Source organism: Gopherus flavomarginatus, chromosome 1 (genome assembly GCF_025201925.1).
Source record: "Gopherus flavomarginatus isolate rGopFla2 chromosome 1, rGopFla2.mat.asm, whole genome shotgun sequence".
In the NCBI taxonomy this organism is placed as follows: Eukaryota; Metazoa; Chordata; order Testudines; family Testudinidae; genus Gopherus; species Gopherus flavomarginatus.
In genome coordinates this window covers 352,592,472-352,611,688 of record NC_066617.1, presented here as the reverse complement: position 1 = coordinate 352,611,688, position 19,217 = coordinate 352,592,472, and the positions used below count along the sequence as shown (strand labels likewise).

Here is a 19,217-nt window from a genome sequence, read left to right as displayed (position 1 = left end):
AACCCTATATGGCCAGTCTGCAGGTGTATTTACATACTGCCAGCAGGAGGTCCAGGGTGAGGCATCTTTGCATCCAGCTCACATCCAGTCTGCTAAGTGCCTGTCTGCAGTTCTTTAGCACTGTCACCACAAACTACATGTGTGTCAGTATGAAAGGAAGCTGCAGTAAACTAGTGTAGCAGACAGCTCACCTCCTGCTTCTTATGTTCTGAAATTTAACTCTTTGATTCTTTTTCATTTGCTAGTATACAATGACAGGGACAACAGTTTCAGTGCAAGATACACAGTACCACAGGTAAATCAAAAGGGGCAGAAGTGCTGATAGAATAGGAATGTATATTCACTGTTAGATGAAGAAACAGGTGTTTTACACGGCCAAATGCAATTAAAATATGAAAGAGAAATGAGTGAACTGATTCACTGATAACACTGTTTTAAGTTGTATATATTTTTCTCCGGTTTTTCAGTTGACAAGTTAAAAAACATCACATCTATTCAATTCATTTCCTGATTCCAAATGTAGCTTTAAGAGAGGTAAGACTCACTTGAGGATCTCTGCTATGTGAACTCATTCATTATGAAACAAGAAACTGACATTCTTAAATTTGCTCTTTTAAGTTCTGCCTTATCTAAGGTTTGTTTGCCCTTCTTCCTTTAATCGCTAGTTATTTTACATGAAGCGGTGAAATGCTTACGAATGCTTATTTTTACAACAAAACAGCAATCTGCTGCTTTCCTGTTGCCACGTACCTCGGCTTTAACCCTTCCATTTGCTTTGCTGTTAAATTCTCTGCTAAGCATTAGGCAGAAATATATCCTTTTTGGCTGCAGATTTAAGAGGAACAACCAGATGTTCCTCCCAGCCAAGGGCAGTTTTCAAGCCATCATAAACATAGGGTTTCCAGCAGGGTTTCACATTTGATATTGATTAGCATCATAGGGCAAACCCTGGCCCTGGCCCTCCCGGTCCCAAAGCTATAGAAGTGGTAAGAAGTAACAGATCCAGTGATCTTCCACCATGCAGGGGCAGAATTTGTGGAGCCCACACCCAGGAATTAATTCTGCCCTGCCATGAGGGTTGGGGCAAATCACGATTAGCAGAGACTGGCCAGTAAGGCCACTACTAAATGGTTCCAGTAGCTCCTGCAGTCCTTGGAATTAGTGCACAACAGCTTCCATGGAGATGGATCTACTAAGGACCTAAGAGTTTGGGAAGGAAAGGATTCCTCCCCAGTTTAAGACTCTTAAGCACAGCTCAGCCACACCAGCCATATGCTGGTGTCCAAGATTTGAGCATATGGCTGATCAAAACATTTCCATGAAAAACAGAGCACTAGCCTGCTGGGTGACCTTGGGTAAGTCCCTTCAACTCTCTGTGCCTCAATTTTCTCACCTGTAAAATGGAAATAGTGATATAGACTCCTCTGTAAAGTGCTTTGAGATCTATAGATAAATATAAGGGTCCTGTGTATTATTATTTCAATGGAAATGTTTTGATTAAATAGAAATCTTCACAAAAAAACCTGTTTTTGGCAAAACAAAAAAATCAGGTTTCTTGGGAGGTTTCTTATTTATTTATTGATTTATTTATTTTATGAAAACCTGAAAAATTCTAACTAAAATGTTAGTATCTGGTGAAATCTTTGGGAAACAAACATTTTGGGTTTTTTTTACTGCCAACCAATTCTAACTTCATTAATACCTAGTTAATCCTGTCAGTCCTAACATTACAAGCTAGGTATCAGACAGATGGGGCAAAAACTGGCATATCTGGAGTGAGGCTGTTGAAAGGGAGTTACCAGCCCCATGGTACCATTCTCCTCTCCCCACCACCCGTGGGACTGTAAAGAAAGGACAGTTGAATCTCCGAGGTGCAAAGAGCGATCAGATTCCAGTACTGGGTTTACAATGCCATGGTGCCCACACTCAGAAGGGGCCTCATTGCCCAGACAGTGGCCCTATGTCTCTGCGTTCCAACCCGAGGCCCTGCCCCCACTCAGCTTCTTCCCCGCTGCTTGCTCCTCTCCGCCCCCTCTCCCACCTCCCCTCTCACTCTTCTCTCTCCCACCCTCATGCAAGCAGTGGGCAGAGCCTAAGGAGACAGTGGGGGCAGGACCACAGGCTGGGCATTGAGTCTCACAAAAAAGATTAATTCGGCCCTGATTTCATCAACTTATAACTGGGGTGTGCTACACAATGCAACTTGGCCATCACGGGAAGGGAGAGCGGGGAGACAGGGAACAGACAGAGTGACCCAGCTTCAGGGGGTATGTGCTGGGAGGTGAATCCTCCTGGAAAGGATTCTTAACCTTCATCAAAAGAACAATGTCCTGGAAGATTCAGCAGAAAACTGTAGACCTCATATTTAAAAAGTGGTAGCCATGGATCAGAAAAATAGAAGGAAGAAAAAATAAATGTCACTCTGCTGCTTTTTAACCAACACTAGAAATTTTCATGCAAATTATAATCCTACTTGCATATATATACACATACTGGAACATTAGCCCTCCCCACAAGTTTTAGACACCGAAAAAGCATGCTTTGAAATTGCTTCAGTACTATCCATGTGAATGTATTTCTTCATCTTTTTTTGAGAGAGGCAGAAAGAAAGCCACTATTTATATACAATTTACAGTATTATTCTTCTGTGATGCTCAGCTGCTTAGAGCCAGTCAACAGAGGAAATCCCAGTTCAAAGACAAATCGTCTTCTCATGCCTTACTGCTGGCATCATTAGTGGCATTACTGATCTGTTGTTCACAAAAATATGGAGTAAACAAAAGCCAAAATTGCACAGCCCCATTGATAGGAAAAGAAAATTGTTCACTTAACGAGGAAGAAAAAGACAGCATAGCACAGAGATCATTTCCTCCACAGACCCAAAAAGTTATAGACAAGGGAGGGTAAAAGAAATGTAAGAATTATAAATGTATTTTTAAAACTCAAACCTACATATATCCCAAAAGGTACACTAAAGAAATGGTCAGATTATAAACCATTTTATTACAGTTCCTTCATAAACTAAGCGTTCAGAAATAGTCAAAAGTGGGCTTAATGGGATTTGTACCTACTGATTTTTTTTTTTTTTTTACTGTAACTATAACAAAGCCTTGTTTTACAGAGATGTTACAAGCTGTCCTGCTTTAGAAAATTGGACCTCGCAGCTGTGGTCTGCTCACAGGAGGAATAAGTACTATAGGTTGATCAGTGAAGTGCTGCGTTCAAGGACAGACAGATGCATGTGATTGTGTAAGACTACAATTGCCAATACGAGATAACCAGTTAAGAGCAAATTTTACAAGGAGCTTCTTGCTGGGAATGAGTGGGTGCTTTCAATCAAATGTTCACATGAATACCATATATTAAATAGGACTCTCAGGATTATGTGAGCAGAGTTAGTCTGTAAACAAATCTGCAGATGCACAAACAAAATAAAGTGGTTGATTGCCGCCTCTGATGAAATCCTATTATTCTCATGACATCACCTGTAGTATTGAAATAAACGGCAAGTGATGCTCAAAGTATTGAAATAAACAACTATTTCACACGTCTTGCTATTTGTTGATATACTTCATATGTCATTTTGACTGACAGCCTCTTTTTTCATTTTTAATAGTGCTGTTGTATTTAAACAGCATATATAAGCAGTGCAGCTTAGCTTGAGACAGGGCATTCATCTTCACTTGTTAAGGGATGCACAAGTGGTGGTGTCATCTCCTCTGTGGTGAACATACATGTCATCTCTATAGTAAGTATGTGTGCACACAGTGCAGAAAATAGCCTCCTGCACACCTGCCAGTTTGCGTGTTTGAATAGATACACACAATAGACAAAGTGTATATACATCACAGATGAAGTTGATAATTAAAAATAGTTTAGCCATATAATAAAGCAATTTCTATACTAATATTAAAACAGCCATATTAGGAAAAGGTTAGCCATTTAGGGCCTGGACAGATGCTGAGCATCTGTTACTCCCAGTGAAGCTTTAATTCCCATTCACAAATTAAAGGAGATACAATTAGGGCTAATATAGTAACCCCAGCCCTGGGTTTATAAATTCACATCAGGCAGAGCAGGGTGTGGGGAGAAAGAGAGGAAGAGAACAAACCAGGAGATTTCAGAAATGGATTGGACCAATCGTATTCAATCATCAGTTTGCCTTCTTTGAGAATGCTATTGTTCCAGCTGATCTTCCAATACATCAACATCATATTGTGTATTGTGAAGGGTTATGAAAAGCTGTATTAGTCAGTGAATCTAGAAGTGCTAGGAACCTAAACTTGTGCCACTTATTTTGAGAGCCCACTCATAGATGCCCACCTCACACAAAGGCCAATGTAGACAGCAACTCTGGAGAGCATTTTCAGTCTGGTTCATTCCTATATACAGGGTTCTTACAGGATGATCCCTCCTCCTTTCCATTATAAACAGCATTTTTTCCTAGACATGCCCAAAGTGACTATGTCTGCCTCAGCAACTGCTAAAACCTACGCTGCCTCATCTACAAAGATTCCAAATTCCTCATGATCGGGAAGATGGAACAATGATTAATAATGATACTTTGCACATCAGTGAAGTCTTTCACTAGAGGAGCTCAATAGTTTCATAAACAAATTAAACTATCGCTGTCAGACTGTATTTTATAGATGGAGGAAATGAAATTGTTTACAGGTCACATGATTCACACAGGTGATGTAGCACGTCAATGGCAGAGTCAGGAATAGAGCCCAGGAGTTCTGATTCACAGTTACTTGTTCTAACAAAAATGAAAGAGGAGGTGTGGCAAAGTGGGGTTTTCCTCTTTCTTATGTTGTATGTGAATCTTACTGTTTTGCATGAATACTGTGTGTACCTCAGTTTCCCTGCATACTGCACCAAAGCCTAGGTGGTGGGGATAACTGCGTGTCACTTTTGCTGAGGCCCTTGGGGTCAGGGGAGGCTGTCCAGCTGCATGCATGTAAGCAATGGACAGTGCCCTTCGTAACCTGAGAACCAGGAAGGGGATGTGATCAGGTGACACTTTGCCCAGGAACCAAGACAAAGACCTGGAGGAGGGGCAATGGGCATGTTGGAGGACAGGCAGTGGGGTCCAGTTCAGTCTCCTGTTTGGGACCCAGGGGAGGGAGTCCGGGGGCTCCACATCCTGGATCCCCTCAAGATGGGCTTTGCTGGAAATTCCTGACTTCTGTGCTAATAAATTCTGTTCTACGTTGTGTTCCTGTCAACTAATAAACCTTTATGTTTTACATGCTGACTGAGAGTCACTGCTGACTGCAGAGTTGGGATGTAGGGCCCCTCTGGCTTCCTCAAGGTCCCATGCAGGTGGACCTGCTGTGGGAAGTACATGGTAGGAACAGGGGTGCTGAATGCTCCAAGGTCAGACCCAGGAAGGCCATAGCTGAGGAGGCTTTTTGCCCTGAGGGGAGTGATGCTACCCCAGAGTCTGGCTCACTTCATACAGGGCTGTTCCAGAGCATTGGGCCTGTGACTCCATGACAGGAGGAGAAGGAAAAACAGATGAAAGGAAGGTTGGAGCAAGAAACTGAAAAGGAATAAAGATGAAATGGTGGATGCTGAGGAAGGCAGTGACGTATTTTCTTCCTTTTTTTCTTTTTCCTGGCTCTAACTCCTATAGCCCTTCTCTTGTGCGAGTTACTTTGCTCTAGAAATTCTCCCTTCTGAAACTCAACTACAACAAAAGGTCATCCCTGGCACTAATGTAACCCTTACATTATGGGCAGCTATGGTTTGCAATTTGGTGTTCTGGTACTATGCAGCATAATAATATAAAAGAGAACAAGGAAAGTTTTAAACTTAGCCAGTTCTTTCTCCTTTCCTCTTTTATTTTGTTAAGCGTTGGAGTGGAGGCAGACTTAACTATGGTACTTAATTTTGATTTTAGAAATTGATTTTCCACTCTAATTTCTGCTGGTGCTTGGGAAGCTCTAGTGAGCCACACAATTAACATTACAAACTTTAGCAACCTTAAAAAAAAAAAACACTTTAGCAATGCCAGATTTGCTCTTACCTTTGCCTATGGTTCAGCATAAATTTGTCACAAGTACCCAAATAACTTAAAAAATTTCTGACAGAGAAACTTGTTAAAGTTTCTCAGCAGTTAAAGTAAACAGTACAAAATTCAAGTGGCACCAAAGAACACTAATTTACCATTAAGCGGCTTACATTCTTGCGACAAATGAAAGTAAGCAGTATACTGTTACTATCAGACTTGTATTTGTATGGTGAAATAAAAAAAAATACAATAAAACCCCACACACTATATCCTTGAGGAGGGAAAGAGAAAGAATAAACCACACATGACAGATGCGTGTCGCGTATGTTGCTAGGGCATTTCTTGGAAGGTACTGAGACACAATGGTGATGAATGCCATGTATAAACGAACAGAATGCAATTAATTTCAGTGACAGGAGGCTCATATTCTTACCATCTACATATCTGTGTTAGGACTTATATGGCCCCCAGCACTAAAAATCAGAATGCCTCACAATCTTTGACATATTTATCCTCACAACAACCCTGTGAGTTAAAGGCAGTGCTAGTTCCCTTTTACACAGATGAGGAACTGGGTATTAAATGATATGTCTACACAGCAGCTGGGAGGTGTAATATCCAGCATGGGTTCCTTACATGTGTTAGCTCTGCTCAGGGTAGTGCCTAAAAATAGAGGTGTGGCCATGACAGCACAGATGACTGCTTGGGCTAGCCACTTGAATATATACGGGGGGATCAGGCGGGACTGTATACGGGCAGCTAGCCCAAGCCTTTGTCCATGGTGCTACTGTCAGAAAGTGAAGGTAACTGTAGAGACACTGATCAAATCAGTGTGCGGTGGGGCGGCTGTCCCACACAGGGGGGAAGGGTTAAAGCAGGCCAGAGGGAGCCTGCGCAGAACCCTCCAAGCTGGGCAGGGTAGCAGAGCAGGAGGAGCTTCTGGCTGATCGCTGCCAGGCTGAGGCCCTGGAGGGGCTAGGGGTCCCCACTTCCCCTGAGGGAAGTGGCCAGCACAGACTGCAGTTTGCCCCTGCAGCAAGGGACTAGCCTGGTGACTGCAGCAAGCCATTGGGGCAAGTGGCTGGACTATCGACTGCCAGTTCCCCCAGAAGAGGACGCTGTGGTCCAGGAACAAATGCGGGTCACAGAGTGGTGGAGACAGCAAAGCAGGAGTAATGGCATGCGAGACACTACCGGAGAAGGGTGCCCTGCAGAAGGACTTGAGCTAATTGCACAACGGTCAACAGGAGGCGCCACAGTGGTAAGTCTCGCACCATTACACGGTGGAACGGGGCCAGCATAATTGCCATAAAAATCAGTTTGTACCTCTTTACCAAGCCATCTTCCTCTCCTCATTCAGACCCTTCCTAACAAAGCTACGACTGCACTGCATACAACTCTGCTCTGTCATCCATGAGAAAAAGTCAATTTAACAGAACCATCACTGGTCAAAGAACCTCAAGTTATTTATCAAGCTTTCTTCATCATAAAATCAGAACATTTGACCAGCTCTAATGCTCACTGGCAGTCTAAACTGTATGGGCTATCAGCCTTCAGCTGGGCTCCAAGCCTATGGAATTTAAAAAAAAACTCTCTGCTCTATGATGATATTTCCAGGCAATAGTTTACTTTTTATTTCTAAATTTCACAGCTGAGCAATCCACTTTCATGCCTTTGCCAAATCAACTATTGTCACTCCAGACACTTCAACATTCCTCTCACGTGGCATGCGTGTGCTACAATGAAAACAGTGGAATGACCTCACTATCCTTCAAACTGATGGAAAAGTCCCTAAGAAAGGAGGGAAGAGTATGATAAAAACAGGTAATTGGTCCCTGTTTCACCACCACCACCACAGCAATATTATAGTAGATTTTCACTTTCCATGCGTAGCTGTTGCTGAACCGGAATGCAAAACAGACAAGGGACAATTTGATCCTGGCTGGACACATTTTGAATTAAAAACACTTGGCTTGCCATGATCTATCTTTTGCCCTCCACACAGCAGCGTGCCAGGATAAACAGCCCCACAAAGCATGGTAACATGTTAGCCTCTTAAACTGGGGTGTTGGGAAGTAGCTGGAAAGGAACTCTGCCTTCTGCAGTGGATTGAACTAAAGGTGCTGTCTCCTTGCTTCAGTTTCAGAGAATCAGGCAGAAAGTAATGTGACAAAACCACACTCTTAAATGGTTAAACGTGGGAATACCTCTAAAGCATACAAAAATAATCACCTGCAAGGTTTGCCTTCAGAATCATTTTTTAAAAAAGTGATTCTCAATGCCATTAAGGGCCAATAAGAACTGCAAGTTTAAGGGAAGGCAAGGGCCAGTTGCTCTTCCACCTAATGCAACAGACAAAATTGTCCATTGGTTAATAGACAAATTCTCTTATTTCACCAAATCAGACTGGGCAGAGTTCAGAGCAAAAATTTCTCAGCATCTGAGCCAATGAACTGCTAATCTGACACTCCCTAAGTGCCAGCATAGAGGCTCTTCCAGTATTGCAAACTCTGTGATTTTATTACTAGTCTCATGGAACTTTATGTTATTCTGAAAACCTCAGCTGCTGAAATCAAGAGATGGCACAAAAATCGCAGCTTTCATATTTAAAAAAAAGGTTTCTAGCCCTCAAAGCTGATGGGAAAAGCTTGAAAACATGACTTGTGTCACTTAAAGCCTCAGAAACCATAAGCCAAATAAAAAGAAAACATACGGGTAACTTATTCCTGTTTCGTTTTTTTAAAGTCACAAAAGTTTAAAGCCAATTCCTGATTTGTCGAGGTCTTACTCATGATTTTGAGCACAGTGGGTTTGATCACAGCCATGACAGAAATAAAGTGTTAGTTCATAATATGCAAATTAGCAAACATGGTGTCATTCAAAGCTAAGTGTGGGTGCTCTCGTCTTTCAATGGTGTTTGAAGGTGAAAACTCAGATCAAGGACATATATCACCTTTGCAGATTCCACCTACACGTCAGCTGTGAGAAAAGCCACCATCTCTCATCTTTTGTTTTAGTGGCAAGTAACATGGAACAAAGGATCCCTGGTTCATTCTGCTGGATTCAGAGTTAGACCTATGAATGGATTTGCTGTATTAGTTAGGAGTTAAATCTTAAAAGGGACAGATTGTGTGTATCAATTGCAAGGGCATACATGGTCAAGTGGGTGCATAAGGTGCCCCATACTCATTCTTTCATGGCTAATCAGATAGCACAGACTGATTTCTCTTGTGCTCTTTGGAGCACTAGCCTCTCCACACCATCCTGTGAAATAGACACACCAAAGGGAATGATTTGCTCCATCTTAATGGACAAAGCAGGTTACTTAACCACCATGCAAAGTAAGCAGCCCTAGAAGAGATTATCTCTCTTGGGAGATGGTAGACTAGGAAAAGGTAAGAATTTCACTGGGGATTGGAAATACCCTTCTCAAGGAGTTTATTGACTTCTAAGAGGGATTTCTCCCTGCCATCGGGAGACAGGAGACAGCATAGTAACAGAAAGGGGCAAGAGCAGATGATTCCTCCTCTGTACAAATATAGTAGTGTGACCCTGAAGGGCCATCACCTATAACATTCTGGCCACCTAACAATATCCTATATTTCCCCAACTCTTCTCACAGTACTGAACAGGCTGCATTGTTCTCACCACTAAGGCTGCAGGAGACCTTCTGACTGGATATTGCTTCAACCACTTGTACCTCCCGCTTATTTGTGCTTTTGAATTCACTGTTTCCAGAGTCTGGAGCAGCTTTTCCATGCTCCTGGTTGCTTCTGCATATACTGTCGAGGAACTCAACCAATACCCAAACCTGCCCCTTGATACACTGACAACTTGTGAATGCTCATACCTTACTTTCAAAAATCCCCTTTTGGGCACTGAGACAATAGAGGTCCAGACACCCAAAGGCCGGACAGAAGGTTTAAAGCCAAAAAAATAAGCAGTTCAACCAAGTGATTGCATACCATGTTACTCTACTGTAAGAGAGTATTGAGTAAGATCTTTTATGAAAGCTTGTAAAGCACAGACCTGAATACTCATTATGAGCTGTATAAAAGTTATGATTATGAAGGCATGTATATGTATGTAAGCAGAGTCTGAATGAACTCTCCCCTGACATCTAGTGGTGAGCTGTGGAAAAGGATTTCAGGAGCTGATCTCGTTTGCATGGACACACCCACCCTGCCTAGTGCTCAGCATGATGGGATTGCTTGCCCAAATGATCACTTGTGGCGGGTGCTGGATCCTCAGTCTCTTTGTTATTGGGGCAGGAGTAATAAAGGGTTGTTTTCCTTATTGTGTGGACCCAGGGCAGCAGAACTGTACCTGGCATACCCTGTTGGAGGGACTCACCCTCAACTGAACGGCACTTGCTAGGTAGGGGACATGGATTCCAAAGCCCAATGAGTTAAGAGAGGGTGGGGATAGGTACTTGTATTGGGGACTCTTTAAGGGTCTCAGACACCATTTGATCCTTCCTCTCTCCACAGTATAATAAAAGAGCTAATTTAGACTCAATTGAGAGTCTTGTTACATGCTGCAGAGCTGAAAATCACTGATACCCAGGTCTAAGTATTAAACCTACTTTCTGACAGTGTCTCTATTGCAAGAGACTGCCCAGTGTGATCCAGCAGTGAGGTTCCCCCACTAACAGCTGAAATCACTGAGAGTTTGGTGAGTGGCCAGCCAGGCAGCTGTTTGAGAGGCACGGTGAGTGGCCAGCAGGGAGGCTGGTGGAGATGGCCAGAGCAGAGAGAGGCGGGCAATCAGCTGATGGGGCAACGAGCAAGTGCCCAAGCAGCAGGAAGTGTAAGATGCCTCCTTACCCACCCCAAACCTTCTACCCAGGGTGGGAGGTGAACTCTGTGGATGAACCTCTGAACTCTGGGGAAGCACTGGCCAAGGACAGCAACTGTGTGTGGAATGCAGAGAATGGATAGGCACATTAAAGGGACTTTTGGGTTGCTGTACTTAAGAACCTGAGGGGAAAAGGACACTGCCCAACTTACTTGGGGCTGGGTCTTTGCTCATGGTTTATGTTTATGAACCCTAGTGTTTTCCCAAGTTAATGCTGAGTTACTTCCATCTCTTTATTAAAAGTTTTTGCTACACTCGGACTCTGTGCTTGCAAGAGGGGAAGTATTGCCTCTTAGAGGCGTTGAGGGGGTCGTTTGTAATTGTCTGAGGTCACTGGGTGGGGGCTCCAGCTGGTTTTGTGTTGTAGGGTTGAAAAGGAACATCTAGATACTGAACCCGGCTCTTACTGCTGCTGGCTCCACCTGGCAGAAGGTTACATGTGTATATACAGACAGCATCTCACAACATGGCAGTGAAGTGATCAAGCAAGGAGGGGCCTACCACCCCAATCAGACAATAGTGCCTTCAAGCACCGGAGCCATTGTCCTACCCAGGAAAAATCAATGGTGAACCATCAAAGCAAATGGGAACAGCCTGAAACTGAAAAGAAAATTCCAGTCTTTGAAAACTAAGAAATGAGGGCCTTTTCCTCACCTTGTCATGACTGAAGTAAAACAAAAACAGCAAACCCTTTTAAAATGGATGAGGTTTGAAATGAAATCCTTGGACAAACTGAGGGACAGCCTGCTGGTAGGAAGCTGTGTATGAAATCCTGGATCCTCCCAGTAGCTAGGGGACACATGGGGAAATTGTTCAAAGGCAATAGGTAACTTGTATCAGAAAAGGGAGTTTATCTAATATGAAAAGTAAAGCCTAAGGGTGAGTCTTTGTTTATTTTCTGTGTAACCTGTAGACTAGCCCAACCCACAGTCATAGCAGAATCTTTAACAAGTTGGGATCACAACTCAGGCCCTGTATCCCACACCTGCTAACCAGGCTGCCTCCTACAGTAGTTTTGCAGAAATCCACCAGCAACATACTGTAGATTGCAGCCACATTATTCATAGGTACTAGTTATTAGCAAGGTAAGATATGCAGATGGTACCTTCTTTAATGCTCAGTTTCAACTTGATAAGGACTAAAAAAACCCTGTGATTAGCTCTTCCGGTATGAAGAGAAAATCACTATTAAAGCATAAGATACAATGTGACATTCTTTACATAAAGTATTACTGTTAGCATGCTTCTAGGGAACGTCCCAAAAATTAAACATGCTGTCCCCATATATTTCTGTCCCTAATGTGGAAAAGGGCAGAGGAATTAATTGCCTCCGGCCCACTCACTGTGGGCATAGTGCACATCAAGGTATGGCTATCATGAAGAAACAGCGTATGCTAAGTCTCATGTTTCTCTTTACCCTTTGTGAGAGGAAACTGAACATTAAACAGCATACCAGTAGGAGTTGTGTGTCTCCAGCTGTTTCTCAGAGAAAGCATGCAATCTGTTTTGGTCTCCATCACCTTCACTTTTAATACATTTAGGAGTGCCTGATCTCACTCACTGAAGACAAAAGGTTTCATTTTCAATTAGATCTGTGCTGGAGGTAGAGGAGCACTAGCAAAGCATATTAAATCACAGCCACAAACATCTAAGAAAAACAGAGAAAAATACAACACTACGAATATATAAACAAACACAAACTGACCTATTTTAACAGTAGGAGGTCCAAAATTATATGAAGGCTCATTCCATCTTCAAGTCCAAGGTAATAAAATGAGTTATAACCCATTTACACTAAACTCTGGGTTTAATAAAAGAAGGTGATTTCTTCATAATATTTCTCCACACATAGTAGACTAAACGTAAGGGAGATTGCATCTGATTTATGGTAATATTTAAAAACTATGGTCCACTTGGCTTATGTACATTGATAAGCTCTTGTAAGAGCAACTAAATACACCCTCAACATTATGGAATATATAACATAAAACTGTCTTTACCCACATCTTCCTTGTATCTAATTTTAAATGGATGATGATATAAATAAAATATGATTCTAAACTACCACCATAATGAACTATAACCAAGTTTAAAGTTCCAGATGTTCTTAATGTGTATCTTATTACCATAAGATTTGTAGCTGATTGATACTATATGCCAAACTCATCCCTGGGGCAATTCCACTGAAGTGAACATAGCTACATGAGAGATGAATTCAGCCTTAATGTGTTTTTAGGATATTTCACTTAAAAAAATCCTTATGGCTAAATTCCCTTCATCAAGTGCAGTTTTTCCTGATGAAGAACTTCAGAATTTATCTCACAGTCAAGTGAGATTGTATGCTCTTTTAAAGCAGGAGCTTTCTCACCCTGCGTGTTTTGGAAGTGCACAGCATAAGTTTGAGTGTTATTAAAAATAATAAAAGACTGTAAGGTCTGTGGAGGCAGGGAGCTTGTCCACTTCATATTCTGTAAAGCACTAAGCATGCTGGGATTATTTTTTTTTTTTAAAGATGTTTAAGTATCTTAGGCACTTCAGGAAAATTTTACCTGTCATCAGCACCCATCAAAATGAATACAATACAAATAATTCAACAAGGTAGCACATACATAAGGTTAATTAGCTAGATCTTAGAAGTTAATTAATTCACATCTTTTGAACAACAGCTCCCACCAACTTGATTCATACAACTATAATCTGTTTTAAAAACAAATCCTAAAAATATCTGAGAACATTTCCAAAAAAGATATCATTTTCACTTATCAGGCTTGTGATAACATGTGAAAACATTTTTGAAATGCCCCACAGGTCAGAGAAATACAAATTGACAAATAGAAAAGCTCCAAACTGGTTTATAAATAAATAGTTACTCTAGCATATAAAACACTTAACTGAAATCTAATCCTACATGGATGAAGAACAGAGCTTATGCAAGAACTAGCAATGTATTCTTTGTTCAGCTGCCAGGATAGGGCACTACTTTAATAACCCACACAACAATAATTATTTTTGCATGAAGTTTTACATTTCATATTTTAATTGCAATTAAACAAATTTCCACTTTGTTTTGTGAAGTATATTAGTATTATTTAACAGCATTTTAATTCTGCCACAGAGATGGAAGAATGATTCCAAATAGTTGAAACATATTCTGTATCAATATTTCATGCTGTACTGGAATAGAGTGGAACATTATCCATTCAGGGTTTGAAATGCAAAAAATTCAGTAAGTGCATAACTGTAATTAGACTGCAGCTGAGCAGAACTGCTCATCTGGCCTGCTTAACAGCTGGTCCAAATCTCCTGAGCAAGGGGCATAGTCTCACAGAAACATTTTATGAGGCCACGCACTGAGAAATACAGGATTTTACTATAAAGGTAGACAGGCTGTTGAATATATTTCCGATTCATGAAGAAAATTTGGTGCTTAAGTGGCCAGTATGCCACAATGTGAGAATATGCTTAGATAGCATATTTTTCTTATTGTCCTCACAATCGGGGTGAGCAGCTCTTGTTCTTAGTCTCCAAGCATTCTTGTCAAGAGCGCATCCTCCAAGCAGACACCACCTTCATGTCCTCCTTCTGCATCTTGAACCATGTTTTTCTAAATCTTCCTTATGGTCTTTGTCCCATGGCTACTAGCTCTTGTACTCTCTGGCCAACATATTGCACATTTCATTGTTTCATATGGCCAAGACATCTCAGTCAATACTCCCTCAGCTTTTCCATGATGGGAGCTACCTCCATTATTTCTTGCATTGTTTCATTGTATAGCCTACCGGCTCTTCCCTCACAGAGTTTCCACCTGAGCATTCTTCATGTCAACAGAGCGAAGTAGCAGTTCTTCTCTCTTCCTCATCGGCCAGCATTCCAACCCATAAGGCGTGGCTGGCCCAGTCATGATCTTATACACGTTGCTTTTTAATTGGCTTATCATATTTCTTAAACCAGAGAATTCCTGTCAACTCCCTCCATTTATACCAAGCGCTCTTCATGTTGCTCCTAACAGCCGCATTCACATTCTCATCATGGCTCCAACGTTGAACCAAGATATTTAAACTGTTGCACAGATTAACTCTATGCCATCTAGTTTTAATGGCATCTCATTGTCCCTTTCAGTGAAGCATTGCAAGTCTTCCATCAGCATACTGATTAGACAGCATATTGATTTATGCTTATATATTTATACAAACAGCCTCACATGTGGAACTTATGACAAGTTTGCAATAAATTTTATCTGGCATTCTTCAGAAATGAACTTATACATAAAAGTATGAAGGAAATAGAAGCATAAAGGAGCTGAGCTGGCCTACAGCAGCAGCCTGCCTCCAAGCCAGTTTTACAGATGCTGGCAAGGTAACAAGGGAAATGTGAGTTGTAAAGAAAGCGCCAAAGGTGGAGTGTGTCAGACATGCACTTGTGACTCACATTGTTATTGAAGTTACTGCACAAGATGGATGGTCACAACTTTTTGCACAATACTACTGGATAAAGTGTCCAATATACCAGGTGCCAACTTGGAAAATCATTTAAGTCACTTCATAATGTGCTCAAACATCTGGAGCTTTCCAAGCTGCACATTTCTGAAGGCCACAGATGCTGATTCTGTAGCACACTTACTTCAAATGCAACTGCCACAGCAGCTCAAAACACGAACATAAAGTTTTGCAGCAGAAAAGTTATACAGCTACCTAGAAAGTGGTGAGTACTTAGAAATTAAAGAAACCACAGTATCCTCTATACCTATATATCATGCACACAGCAGAACTATGCAAAAACAGACTTGTGTTACTGTGAGCCTCTTCTCTCGCCACCAACCTGCAGTTGTTAGTTCCCAAGCCTGTTGTATCTTAATCATAGGTTTGGTCTACCCTACAAACATAGTCGGTGTAACTATGTCACTCGGTTGTGGGAAATCCTAACCTAACTCCCCGTGTAGACAGCGCTATGTTGATGGGAGAGCTTCTCCCGTTGACATAGCAATTGCCTCTCGGGGCGATGGATGACTTATGCCAACGGGAGAAGCTCTCCCATTAGCACAGAAGCTAAATGTTCCAGGAGCAGTGGTGGATTAAAGCACGGGCTCGTGGGGTCTGTGCCCAGAGTCTATGCCCAGGGACCCCAGCCAATTTTGGGGCCACTGCAGGAGTGCCAGGACCTGTACAGAAGTGGAGAGATGGCCACCAGCACTGTGGTCCTGCCACCTGCTCCTCCTCTCCCTCTCCCACCCCTTGGCCCCACCGCCCTGCTTCTCCTCTTCCCCTTCAGTCACAGCCCCTGCCAGGCCAGAAGCTAGGCTGAGGTAGCGTGACCATATTCTTCCTCCCCTCCCCCTGCAGATCTGTCCTGAGCCCCCTCCACCCCCGCACAGAGCCAGGCTGAGCCCCCGCTCCAACCTCTGCACAAAGCTGGCCTGAGCCGCTCTTATCTGCCGCACGGGGATGGGGAAAGTGGGCATTTGTCCAGATTGTTCTTGCCAACTGATGATTGCCAAAAAAGACAGTCAGGACATCTGGGACAGGGCATAAAAGGGGACTGTCTGGGCCAATATAGGACTCCGGTCACCATAGACCATGGTAAGAGCCACCTAGGGAATCCAGGCTGTACTGGGGAGCCCCAGACCTTCCACCTACGCTGAGTGGGGTGCCAGGGTGCCCAAGAGCAGCCTCCGACCCATGTCCTGGCCCCTCACAGGATTTGCCACCCAGGGCTCCCCACACTGGTTCGTACTCCCCAGGCATCTCTTCCCACAGCCTGGCTCTGGCCTGGCCAGGGGGTGGGGCCTTGTAATACAGCAGTACACAAACCAAGTGGAGGCCTATAGTTACAGGTGCAAGATCTTGTCAGAAGAATTTGGAAACTTGTTCAATCCAACAATATACCTTACATTATTAAATCCTAGACCAAACTGGTTTTTATTCTAAAATATTCAATCTCATCCAATTTACCCTGTATTTTAAAACAAATTTTTGTAATGCATTGGTTCAACCAAACACCTTTTAGGTATCCACCATTCACGTTGATCCCTTATGGAAAAACGCAAAAGAAAAAAAATGCTGATCCGTGTTTTCACAATCCTGTAGAAATAAATAGGGAAGCGCATCCCATTTACAGAATTTATAGAAATATCATTACTTTTAAATCCTATATAATCATATTGATTTCATCTCTATTAACGCCTATAGGACTTTTTCATGATTACAAGAGTTCAGAAGAACATTTGATTTAATAATTTGATTTAATACTTGTGGAGGGGCGGGACTTACTGGTGCAGCGCCTCCTGCTGGTCGTCTCAGGGAATTAGTGTTTCCAGGTTCCGGAGTGCCCTCTGCAGGCTGGTGTCCACTGCCGCTGGGCCCGGGTCCCTCTCAGGACCCCCGATGCCCCTTGTCTTTGAGGTGCTGCCCCCTGACAATACCCCCACAGTCTCAGGGTCTCTGAACCAAGGAGGATCCCCAATCCTCTATCCCCACCTTGCCTCAGTTGTGGGCTACTGCCAGTCACCATCTAGCCCATGCTCACTGGGGCAGACTGTAATGTAAAAGCCACTTATGAAAGGCAAGAGGGGGTTGGACCTGCTGCCTCTGCCTACCCGTGGGCTGCCCCCTGCAACTCCAGTACCTAATTGGACTTCTACTAGGCTGCAGCCTGGGGGGTTTCCAGGCCAGAGCACCCCAGCTCCCTTGGCCTTCCCCCAGCCCTTCTCCACTCCAGGTACCTTCTCTCAGCTCCTTGCAGCCAGGGACCTCCCTCTCAAAGCTAGAGAGAGTTTCCCTCTGCTTCTGGCCTCACCCCTTTTATAAGGGCCAGCTGGGCCCTGATTGCTCTGACTACAGCTGTGGCTGCTTTCCCCATCAGCCCAGTATTTCTCTACCACAGCCCTCTCCTGGGCTGCTTTAAGCCCTTCAGTGCAGGAGCGGGGTAACCACCCCACCACAATACTGAAGCAAAAGTCTCTCTTTGTCACCTGAAACTCATTCAGCTAGCTTTGTACTTTCCCAAAACAGAGACAGAAATGCTTGTTTTCCTATTCAATTGCTACAGACACTCTGCCAAGTAGAGAAAAAGCAGGGATTCATCTAGTCCAGTGGTTCTCAACCTGCATTCCGCGGGCTGCTTGCAGCCTAATCAGCACAGAGCTGTGGCCCATGTCACATCCTCAGGGCCATACAGGTAGTATTGGATGCGACCCACATAACACATTGTGGGCCACATGTGCGGTAAATAGGTGGAGAGCCACCATTCTAGTCCATTGGACAACAGATACATTTTGGTATAATATTTTAAACTGTGTAACTATTTACCTATATTTGCCTTTAGTTATTTTATGCAGTATCTATGCCAACAACATTATGTAGCATTCTGTTGCCTTTCACATAAATCTCCGGGAGAGAAAGCTCTTCCTGTTCCTGGCCTTGCCTAGAAAACATGCCCCATCCTTCTTGGTGAAGCAAGTTACGTCCTAGGTCCTGTGTATTTGTTTTAGGTACTGTACTTCATTTGTCAGCTTCAGTTGTTGGCTCCAAGATTAATCACATACATCGAGATACTGCTCTACAATACTCAGCTTTGACCCATTTAAAGTTAGTCTCTGGTCATGACGTTCAGGAATTTAAGTTCCACAAAAACTCAGGGACTTAAACATTCACCATCTTTCCTCTGCTTAATACAATTCTGAGTGATTTAAAAAGATGGAATGTTATCATCCATTTCTGTCAGGGACAGATAACCCTTGTAAAGATGAATGTGCTGCCAGGCTCCTCTAATGTCTCCAAATGTATCATTTTAAAATTTCATAAGACTTTCACCCACTAAGCTGAATAATGCCTATAGTGCTTTCTCTTGTATATTGAAAGCAAAAACAACTTAGAAAATACGAATGCCAAGGATACACTTAACATTTCCAATGTTAAGATTTCACACTAGAGTGCTTCAGTCACAGAACTCAAATAAGCAATCTTCAAGCAGAGTCACTGCAGCATCATTCCTTTAAAAACTACATTTTTCTGCTATGTTAGCCTGCCCTATAGTAAGCAATACACAGGAAGGTCAGGGCCCTAATGGAACTTGTGCTCTTCAGCGATCACTCAATACTAGCAAGAGATCTCTTTATTCTGTGTCTGGCTCCAACTGGCCATGCCTAACAAGAGCTTCACAGTGCACTGTCCAGACTCTGTCTGGAAAGGTCAGCTCTTAAATCCACAGTCCTCGATCCCACATCTTCCCTTCCAAGCCCAAATTGAACAATTAAAAAACCAGTAATACAACACAATTAAAAAATATATGTATCCCATTTAATGACTAAAACTTGCTAACAGTGGTGAGGTACCCTGTCCTGTCATTTG

The 19,217-nt window shown here is 42.8% G+C and overlaps 1 protein-coding gene across 8 annotated transcripts in view; it reads right to left on the bottom strand.

Annotated features, from left to right (window-relative positions):
* DLG2 (discs large MAGUK scaffold protein 2) overlaps nt 1-19,217 on the bottom strand; it is a 1,579,821-nt gene that overhangs the window by 736,214 nt on the left and 824,390 nt on the right. The gene's annotated exons all lie outside the window — the stretch shown is intronic.